The 10,825-nt window shown below is 40.9% G+C and overlaps 1 long non-coding RNA gene across 1 annotated transcript; it reads left to right on the plus strand.

The window, feature by feature from the left end:
* Positions 1 to 6,921: 6,921 nt before the first annotated feature.
* LOC149122373 (uncharacterized) lies at positions 6,922 to 10,534 on the plus strand. Its single transcript, XR_016220168.1, has 2 exons — positions 6,922 to 7,043; positions 10,156 to 10,534. It is a non-coding gene; the product is annotated as an uncharacterized LOC149122373 (long non-coding RNA).
* The last annotated feature ends 291 nt before the right edge of the window (positions 10,535 to 10,825 follow it).

A 10,825-nucleotide genomic window follows, 5' to 3' on the forward strand; every position in this document is an offset into this window, starting at 1 on the left:
TCCACTGCACTCCTGGGCCATAGCAGAGAGTTGGCCTGGAAGAGGGGCAACCGGGACAGAATCTGGCGCCCCGGCCAGGACTAGAACCCGATGTGCCAGCGCCAGAGGCGGAGGATTAGCCTATTGAGCCGCAGCGCTGGCCAAGATTCATTTTCAGTTATCTTTATATACAGAAGATAAATTTAGTATATATTAAGTAAAGATTTCAATAGTTGCACCCACACAGAACATAAAGTGTAAAATACCGTTTGAGTACTAGTTATAACATTAATTCACATTGAACAACACATTAAGGACAGAGATCCTACATGAGGAGTAAGTGCACAGGGACTCCTGTTGTTGACTTAACAAATTGACACTCTTGTTTATGGCATCAGTAATCTCCCTAGGCTCTTGTCATGAGTTGCCAAGGCTATGGAAGCCTTTTGAGTTCGCCAACTTCAATCTTATTTAGACAAGGTCATAGTCAAAGTGGAGGTTCACTCCTCCGTTCAGAGAAAGGTACCTCCTTCTTTGATTTGCATTTTACTTTTTAAACTTCTTATTTGGTGAACTATTAACCCTTTTTTACTCTAATGTAAATTTAAAATGTTATCTCTAAACTAAAAAAGAGAAAAAAAGAAAAAAGCGAGAAGAAAGGAGGGTGAGAGGGAAACAGAGGGATGGAGGGAAGGAAGAAAGAAATACCATTATGTTCTTTTTTGTTTTTTTTTTAAAGATTTATCTATTTATTTGAAAGTCAGAGTTACACAGAGAGAAGGAGATGGACAGGTCTTCTATCCACTGGTTCACTCCCCAATTGGCCGCAATGGCTAGAGCTGCGCCAATCTGAAGCCAGGAGCCAGAAGCTTCCTCTGGGTCTTCCCACGTGGGTGCAGGGGCCCGAGGACTTGGTCCACCTTCTATTGATTTCCCAGGCCATAGCAGGGAGCTGGATTGGAAGTGGAGCAGCCGGACTTGAATGGGCACCCATATGGGATGCCAGCACGCAGGCAGTGGCTTTACCTGCTACGCCACGGCTCTGGCCCCTAAACTTTTATCTTTTAAATAAAATTATCATACCAGAGCATTTATTTAATTTACAAAAGCACTTTCCAAATCATCATCTGTTAAAATCATCATTTTCTTTTTGTAAATTTTATTGATATAAACAGAATAGATTTCATATATTTCTTAGGTACAGTTCTAAGAAGATAATGATACTTCTGTCCCTCCTGCTCTCCTTCAGTTTCCCTCCTTCCTTATTTTCTTTAATTTTTGCAAAGAAATACTTTCAATCCACTCTGTAATCACATGCTTAATTCACCACTAACCACGATATCCAACAAATAAAAAGTAGCAAGACCACAGTTCCACAGGAGTATAAACAAGGGCTAAAAACAACCATCATATCACAAGATTTTATTCCTACACTTTTTTTGCATTCCATATTAACTGTCACATATCAGAAAAAATATTTTTCTTTTTGTGTGTGGCTTATTTCACTAAGCATAATTGTTTCACATTGCCTTCATTTTGTTGCAAAAGACAGGATTTTATTCTTTTTTATGGCTGAGTAGTATTCCATAGTGTGTATATATATATACACCACAATTAATTGATCCAGTCAAAAGTTGATGGACATCTGGGTTGATTCCATGTATTAGCTATTGTGAATTTAGCTGCTATAAACATAGGGGTACATATAACACTTTCATATGATGATTTCATTTCTTTTGGATAAATTCCTAGGGGTTGGATGGCTGGATGATAGGGTAGATTTATTTTCAGATTTCTGAGGAATCTCCATACTGTCATCCATAATGTTTGTACTAGTTTACATTTCCACCAACAGAGTATTAGGATAGATTTTCCCCACATCCTCACCAGTATTTATTGTTTTTTGATTTTTGGATGATAGCCATTTTAACCAGGATGAGGTGAAATCTTTTTGTGATTTTTAATTTGCATTTCCCTGATGGCTTGTTATCCTGAGGATTTCATTATGTGTGTGTGTTGGCCATTTGAATTTCATCTTTTGAAAAATGCCTGTTCATGTCCTTTGTCTATTTCTTAACTGGATGATTTGTTTTGTTGTTGCTGAGTTTCTTGAGCTCGTTATAGATCTTGGATATTAATCCTTTACCAGTTGCAAAGTTTGCAAATATTTTCTCCCATTCTGTTGGTCGTCCACGGAGAGAGCCAAGGCATTCCCAGAGACAGCTGCCTGTCAGTGGTCTGCTTTGGCAGTTTGAGTCTGAGTGTCCTTTTTAGAGTGAGGGGAGGGGACTGATTCATAGGCCAGGCCCAAGTGGGTGCCCCATCCCCTGCCAACTCTCCAGGCTAGCCTCAAAGTCAGTGGGAACCATGGGTTTATCCCTCCAATAAAATCTCCTAGTCATGCAGGCATGAGAACTGCAGCAGCAGCCTCTGCTCACCTTACCAAGATGGGGCTTGTCCCTGCTAGTCACCAGATGCCCTTGCAGGGAGGATGGGAAGAAGGCAATGAACTCTCCATTAATGGGGCTAGGTGGGCACCATGCGCCCTGCCAATGCTCCAGGCCAGACTCAGGGCCGGTGTGGTCCACCAGGTTCTCCCTCAGGCAATATAACCAGTGACGTGGGCTGTCACAGACTCCTGGCTCCAAGAAGATAGTGCCGTATGCAGCCCCCAGCTGCTGGAGTTGCTGGTACTGTCCCCGCTTGCTGCTGTGTGTTTGTACTGTCCACGGTGCTCCAGGGTCTCTCTTACTGTAGAATTCCCATGGCAGGCTTCTCTCCAACTCTTCCCTGGGAATGCAGTTACTCTGCTTTTCTTGTTATATTCTTGAGGTCAGAATTAGAACTTCTTTTCCCTATTCAGCAGTCTTGGATCTCTCAAATCATTATTTTCAAATTATTATCTGTTCAACATACAAAGTTGTTCCAACAGATTTATTATTAATATTGTTCTTCCTTTAAAGTTATGAATTGAATCTCAGACTTTAAATAACTTACCCAAGGTGACACAGGAAGTAAATGGGTGAGCAGGAGCTTAAAACTTTGTTACCAATACTGAAGCCTCTCACTGTAAGTTCCATCGCCCCAGCCCTCATAGGTTCGTGGCTGTTGAAACATTCTAAGTTAAAGAGTAGAAGGATTTGCTGCTTGCCTAATTGCTAGAAGTGCTTTGAGTGTATACAAGGTCCATAGAAAACCTCAGAGTTAAGCACTCTGGCACTGCCAAAGAGTTGTTGTTTTTGACTAGCAAACAAGAAAGTAGACAGCGTGTTCCTTGCTTGTGAGTGCTACCTCCAACATCCTGGTCACCAAAGTCTTGCCTTAAAGAAGCAGAGCTTCATCCTCTTAGACCTTGGGGCATTTTTTTTTTTTTAAATTTATGTATTTATTTGAAAGGCAGAGATACAGAGAAAGAGAAGTGTGGGGAGTAACTCGGACTAGACTAAGTTACTGGAATTAAGACTTATTCTATGCATCTGCTCTCCCACAATATGGCGCTGAGAAGGGAGTAACAGCTTCTACACAGCTGCCTCCAGTTCAACCGATAAACTGTAGGACCTGCTCCTGATTGGAGGAGAGCAGCGTACTCGGCGTGTGGGTAGCAGAGTTGGGATTGGCGGAAGAGGACTATAAAGGAGGAGAGAGACAACATGCACCAGGAACATCTATCTGAAGGAACACCTGTGCAGCCCCTGAGAGAGCCGGCCGGCGGTGTGCCGCTCCCCCGCGGAAGTGGGGAAAGTGGCAGGGGGAACCGCCCTTCCACAGAGGTGGAAGGGTCGGTAGCCAACCCGGGAAGAACCAGCAGCAAACCCGGGGAGGGCCGAGCAGACAAAAGAACAGCGCAGGGTCCTGTGTCGTTCCTCCACGAAGAGGGGGAGCGACAGAGAAGGAGATAAAAAGAGAGGCAGATTGTCCATCGGCTGGTTCACTTCCCAAATGGCAGCAATGGCCGGAGCTAAGCCAGGCCAAAGCAAGGAGCCAGGTGCCTCTTCTGGGTGTCCCATGTGGGTGCAGTGACCCAGGCACTTGGGCCATCTTCTGTTGCTTTTCTAGGAGCATTATCAGGAAGGAGGATTAGGAGTGGAGCAGCCAGGACTCCAACTGGCACACATATGTGATGCTCGTGTTGTAGGCAGCAGCTTAACTGTTGTACCACAGTTGACCCTGGGAGATTTTTAAACATGTGGAAAAGCATTACTTCTTGAAGGCTGGTCCTTGGATGATCAGTATTGGTATTAACTAAAAGTTTGATGGAAATGAAGAATTTCAGGGGCTGGCTTTGTGGTGCAGCGGGTAAAGCTGCCACTTGCAATGCTAGTATTCCATATGGGCACAGATTTGTGTCCTAGCTGCCCCACTTGTGATCTAGGTCCTAGCTAATGGCCTGGGAAAAGCCCAAGTGTTTGAGCCCTTGACACCCATGTAGGAGACCCATGTAGGACTAAGCCCCTGGCTTCAGCCTGGCCCAGCACTGGCTGTTGTGGCCATCTGGGGAGTAAATCAGTGGATGGAAGATTCTCTTTCTCCTGTCTCTACCTCTCTTTCTATAACTCTGACTTTTAAATATAACTCTGTTTTTAAAAAAAAGAAATGAAGAATTTCAGGCCACACCCCCAAATCTACTTAGAACATATTTTTTATAGAAAGCTTTTATTCAATAAATATAAATTTCATAGATACAACTTTTGGATTATGGTGGTTATATATTATAGCGATTATACCTGCTCTCCCACCCGCAAACCATCCCACCTCCTACTCCCTCTCCCATCCCATTCTTCATTAAGATTCATTTTCAATTATCTTTATATACGGAAGATCAAATCTATAGTAAGTAAAAATTTCAAGTTTGTACCCACACAGACACACAAAAAATAAAGTACTGTTTGAAGACTAGTTTTGCCGTTGATTCTCATAGTACAAACACATTAAGGACAGAGATCCTACATGGGGAGCAAGTGCACAGTGACTCCTGTTGTTGATTCAACAATTGACACTTCTATTTATGATGTCAGTGATCACCCGAGGCTCTTGTCATGAGCTTCCAAGGCTATGGAAGCCTCCTGAGTCTGCAAACTCCGACCTTATTTAGACAAGGCCATAATCAAAGTGGAAGTTCTCTCCTCCCTTCAGAGAAAGGTACCTCCTTCTTTGATGGCCTGTTCTTTCTACTGAGATCTCACTCACAGAGATCTTTCATGTAGGGCATTTTTTGCCACAGTGTCTTGGATTTCCATGCCTGAAATGCTCTCCTGGGGTTTTTAGTCAGATCTGAATGTGTTAAGGGCTGATTCTGAAGCCAGAGAGCTGTTTAGGGCATTTGTCATTCTGAGTCTGCTGTGTGGCCTGCTTTCCATGTTGGATCATTTTCTCCTTTGTAATTCTATTTATTATTGTTAGAGACACTTGGCTTGGAACCTACATGTTACAAGATCTCTGTATGATTCATGTACACACTAAAGTTTGAGAAGCATTATGAGGGTGCTTCAAAAAGTTAATAGAAAATGGGATTAAAAGATGCTATTTTAATGTAGAAATTGAAACTCACGTATAGTTTTTTATAATATGAATTTTAATGAACTTTTGTAAGACCCCCTTACTCATGAATTAAAAAAATTGTACACAAAAATAAACTTTCCTTTTAACTGCATTTTTGCATTAACTTTTTGAACTCTCCTCAGCTATTAGGTCCGGGAGTCCTTTGTGTCTTCTCAGTCTTCTCCAGGCCAGTGGTTCTTCAGCCTGACAGCAGATGGCCTGCGGAGTTTTGATGATTCCAATGGGGTGTGCCTAGCTATGTTAGTAACGCTGAGGCTGCTAGGCTGCGAAGGCTGATGTCAACAAACACCGGCAGCCTTAGACTGTTCGGGTCATGCGGCCTTTGGAGAGCCCAAGAGCATGGCATCACCCGACAGGCACATTGAGGACAGGAATATTGCCCAGGACCATAACTTCTTTTTTTTTTTTTTCTTTTTTTTTTTTTTTAAACAGGCAGAGTGGACAGTGAGAGAGAGAGAGACAGAGAGAAAGGTCTTCCTTTGCCATTGGTTCACCCTCCAATGGCCACCGCGGCCGGCGCACCACGCTGATCCCATGGCAGGAGCCAGGTGCTTCTCCTGGTCTCCCATGGGGTGCAGGGCCCAAGGACTTGGGCCATCCTCCACTGCACTCCCTGGCCACAGCAGAGAGCTGGCCTGGAAGAGGGGCAACCGGGACAGAATCCGGCACCCCGACCGGGACTAGCACCCGGTGTGCCGGCGCCGCAAGGCAGAGGATTAGCCTAGTGAGCCGCGGCACCGGCTGGGCCATAACTTCTAGTAACAGATGCTATGACACAGACACATGGATTAAGCCTGGTGTCTATAAACCATGACGTCTTCATGATCAATGCTTTCTACAATCTTCACAGATAACACATTTCATTGTGTAACATATCAGGAATGTAGGTGTTACCTGGAAGAATGGAGGTAATGACGTATCCAAAAATGTGACTTTTAGCTTTGTCACTTCTAGTTTTAAGTAGAGGAATCTGATTTTTTCTGGGCTTCATTTTCTGTGAATTGAAAAGAGATTAGACATATATGTAAGGACTGTTATTATAGCCTCAAAGCAAAAAAACACACAGTCTTGCAGAGAGTCAGGGATAGAGAGACAATCTATCTTTATAACTGCTATAAACCATGACTGTTAGTATGTAAGCAAACTATTATCACTTTATGGAAATTGCTCGACTGAAAATGATACCCACAGACTGATAAGGGTCAGGAGAGGACTGGAAAGAATGCTGAGAAGACTTTCAGAGAAATCTAAGTGGCAACCACAGAGTAGAACATGTAAGTCTCTGTGGCTGCTGAGACAGCTTTTCATTGCAAATGACCTCTCAGTCTGCTTCACGTGCTCCAAGTTCAGATGCTTTGCTTGGGCATATACTTGCAGAAACAGAAAGAAGCTTATTAGCTACTTCTGCTTCTGCAGGGGGCCACAACCCACTCAGGCAAAATCAAGCTTCCCAGCCTGGCTTCTTTATTTCGTGGAAGTTCAGTGACTGTGCCACATACGATCAGGTAAAGCTCTGCAACCAGAAGCACCATAAATTTACTCTTCTTTTAAAAAAATTAATTGTAAAACAGTTCAAAAAATGTAGAAAATGACTAGATACCTACATTTTTTGAATTAATAATATATAATAATTAATTATAATAATATATAATATATAATATATATTATAGATTATATATAATATATATTATATTATATTATTATATATATTATATTATAATATATATAATATATAATATAATATATAATTAATTATAATAATAAATAATTGAATTAATAATATATAATAATAATAACCGTTTATTTAATGAGTATAAATTTCATAAGTACAGCTTTGGGAATATAGTGATAATAAATATTAACATTTTCCACATTTCCTTTGGATTTCTGTTTTTCTCTGTAGAAATAAATTACACTTGGGGCCTGCATTGTGGCATAACTGGTTAAGCCACCACCTGCAATCCCAGCATCCCATATGGGTGCTGGTTCGAGTCCTGGCTGTTCCACTTCTGATCCAGATCTCTGTTAATGTGCCTGGGAAAGTAGCAGAGGATGGTCCAGGTCCTTGGGTCCCTGCACCCACACGGGAGACTTGGATGAAGCTCCTGGCTCCTGGCTTCGGCCTGGTCCAGACCTGGCCATTGCAACCATTTGCGGAGTGAACCAGAGGATGGAAGATTTTTCTTTCTTTCTCTCTCTCTCCCCCTCTCTTTCTGTAACTCTGTCTTTCAAATAAATAATAAATCTTTTTAAAAAAAGGGAAATTAACGAAATGAATTATACTTACAGTTTAAGTGATACCTATCCCTATATCCATTCCTCTCCACACCAAAAATGTGACGTTGGTAATGGTTTGTGTTATTCCCTTGATTGTTTTTTACACTTCTACATATATTTGTGTCTCCTAAATAATGTATATTATTGTTTTGTGTTACTTCCTGTGAATCAGATCCAAACCAGGTACTAAATCCCCTGAGGCCACTGGATTTCAGGCCAGCTGTAGGGGACAGTTCTGTGAACTCTGCAAGGTTCCCCTCAAGAAATTCCCAGTGACTCCCTGCTTGTCTACATGAGCACTTTTCCTGATCCTGGGAATTCCATGGCTGCCCAGGCACAGGTTGCATGTGTAGAGGAATAGTGCCAAGGGCCACCCTCAGTCACTGAGCAGCAGTCAAGGAGTAAATTTTCCAGACTCTTGTTCTTCTGAGGGAAACTGATGAGGCACAGTCCATGGAATTCCTCAGAGGGTACTAGTACCACAGGGGCCCACAAATGTAAACAGCTCCATAACACACCCTATATTTGCTTTGTTTACTTCCTTGCCTCACTTCCTTTGTCTTCTTGCTCTGGGATCACTTTCTAAACATAATAATAATAATAATAATAAAAACAGCGCATATGCCATTCCATTGCTGACTTCTCTGATCAGTTCAAAATTGTTTGGATACAAATAATTTTGGAGTTAAATTTTTTAGATTTATTCTTATTTTATTTGAAAGGTAGAGAGATGAGGGAGAAGGTGAGGAAATGGGGGGTGGGGAGAGAGAGAAAATGAATCTTTCTTTCACTGTTTCACTTCCCAAATGCCTACGACAGCCAGGATTGGGTCAGGCCAAAGCCAGGAGCCCAGAACTCAACTCAGACCTTTCACGTGGGTGGCTTAAACTCAACTACTTGGTCCACCAGCTGCTTCCTGCAGGATGTGCACTAGCAGGGAGCTGGAATCAAAGGTAGAACCTGGACTGGAACCTTGGCACTTCATTATGGTTTGAGGGCCTCCCAAGCAGTACTTAACTACTGTACCAAATGCCTGCTCCAACAGCTTGGATTTTATAACACGTGGTCCAAAAATGTGGTCTGATTGTTATTAATGCTTTCCATTTGTCAAGACTAGTTTTGTGGTCTGGAACATGGTTAGCTTTTGCAAAATGTTTGAAGTTTGTTTGAAAATAACTTGTATTCCATGATTGTTGAGTGCTGACTTTTATATTAGGCCACTTAGAGAAGTTTATTAATTTTATGTTTGAAATCTTCTATCTAATTATTAGGTTTTCATTTTCATGGATTTTTTAATAGACACGATCTAAGATTATTATCTCATTTTAAATCTACCTGTTTTACTTTATATATTTTGAAATTATGTTTTTTAGTTGATATAGCTTCAATATTAGTATATCTGTATCTCAAATAATTAATGTCTTTATCTTTTACTAATAAAGTTCATTTGGTTTATTTTTTGAGGGGGTTAGTATTTTCCTAATCTATTTTTTCATGTCTCTAGTGATCAACACAAAATTCTATTTTGTTTGTTTTGTCCACTTTAAGAATTATTGTGTTTAACTGGCAAGCTTGATGAAGTTACATTGACTATAATCATACATATATTAAAAATATGTCATTTTATTGTGTTTCTATTTAACAGCACCCCCTCCCCATGCCTTTTTGCTACTTTTCTTTGTGGGGGTCAGAAAACTATTTTATATAAAATAATTTTGTTGGAAAACAGCTGCACTTTCTTGGCTGTGCTTTGTGTATGGTTCCCTTTATGCTACAATGGTATAGTTGCCTTGTTGTCACAGAGGCTCAATGGCCCATCAAGCCTGAGATACTTACTACATGGCTCCTTAGTGTAAGGTTCTGTCCCTGTTTTGTTCACCTTAAATATTCTTTCTCTCTCTCCCTTTGAAATTAGAGATTCCAATTTCTAATTCTAATTTTACAAAGCAAGTAACATATATAACAGGTTAATGCCCAGTGAGGTAAATATTCAATTAAATGGAATAATTACAAACAATTGCCATTATTATCAACTGCTTAAGACAAATTCTCTCACCATGTTTCAATATCTATCTCCTGAAATTTGCAATATTATCTTTATCTTTAGAATATTCAGCTTCTTTACCACTATAAGATCCTATCTCATAGACTATAAAAATATTCAGGCTTTTCTTTGCTTAAAATACAAATTCTGTTTTTACTCTAAAGTCTCCCCTCAGCTACCCCTTTTCTATTTTATTTTCCTTTATCAGCCAAATTCTTTTTTTAAATTTCTACTACATTCTGAAAATTATTGCTCTCGAATCAATTAATCTTTTTTAATTTAATCTTTTTTCACAGGCATGGTGGGCTGTAAAATTCTATAATTGGGGCCCACACTATGGTGTAGCAGGTAAAGCTGCCGCCTGCAGTGCTGGCATCCCACATGGGTGCTGGTTCAAGTCCCAGCTGCTGCACTTACGACCCAGCTCTCTGCTATGGCTTGGGAAAGCAGTGGAAGATGACCCAAGTCCTTGGGCCCCTTTACCCATGTGGGAGACCCAGAGGAAGCTTCTGACTCCTGGCTTCAGATCGGATCAGCCCAGCTCTGGCTATTGTGACCATTTGGGGAGTGAACCAGCGGGTGGAAGACTTTCTCACTCTCTCTCTCTCTCTCCATCTCTCTCTGTAACTCTGCCTTTCAAATAAATAAAATAAATATATTTTAAAAATTCTATAATTAAAAGATTATCATTGGACATAGACATAGTTGATCACTTTATCAAAAATGTGGATAATAATTGCTATTTTGTGCCCTTTTAAATGCTAGGGAACAGACTAAGTACTCTATTACTATCGTCCCAGTTGATCTTCGTAACAACACAATGAGGTAGGAACTATTATTCCTCACATTTTACTCTTGTTGGATTTAAGAACTGAAGAGGCTGAACAATTTCTCCAGGCACATTGCTAGTAATTGCAGGAGTTGGGACTTCCAGCTGAGGATCTTGGAAACCAGTTTATAGTCAGT

The sequence above is a fragment of the Oryctolagus cuniculus genome, chromosome 14 (genome assembly GCF_051225735.1).
Source record: "Oryctolagus cuniculus isolate XC-2025 breed Fujian yellow rabbit chromosome 14, ASM5122573v1, whole genome shotgun sequence".
Taxonomy (NCBI): Eukaryota; Metazoa; Chordata; class Mammalia; order Lagomorpha; family Leporidae; genus Oryctolagus; species Oryctolagus cuniculus.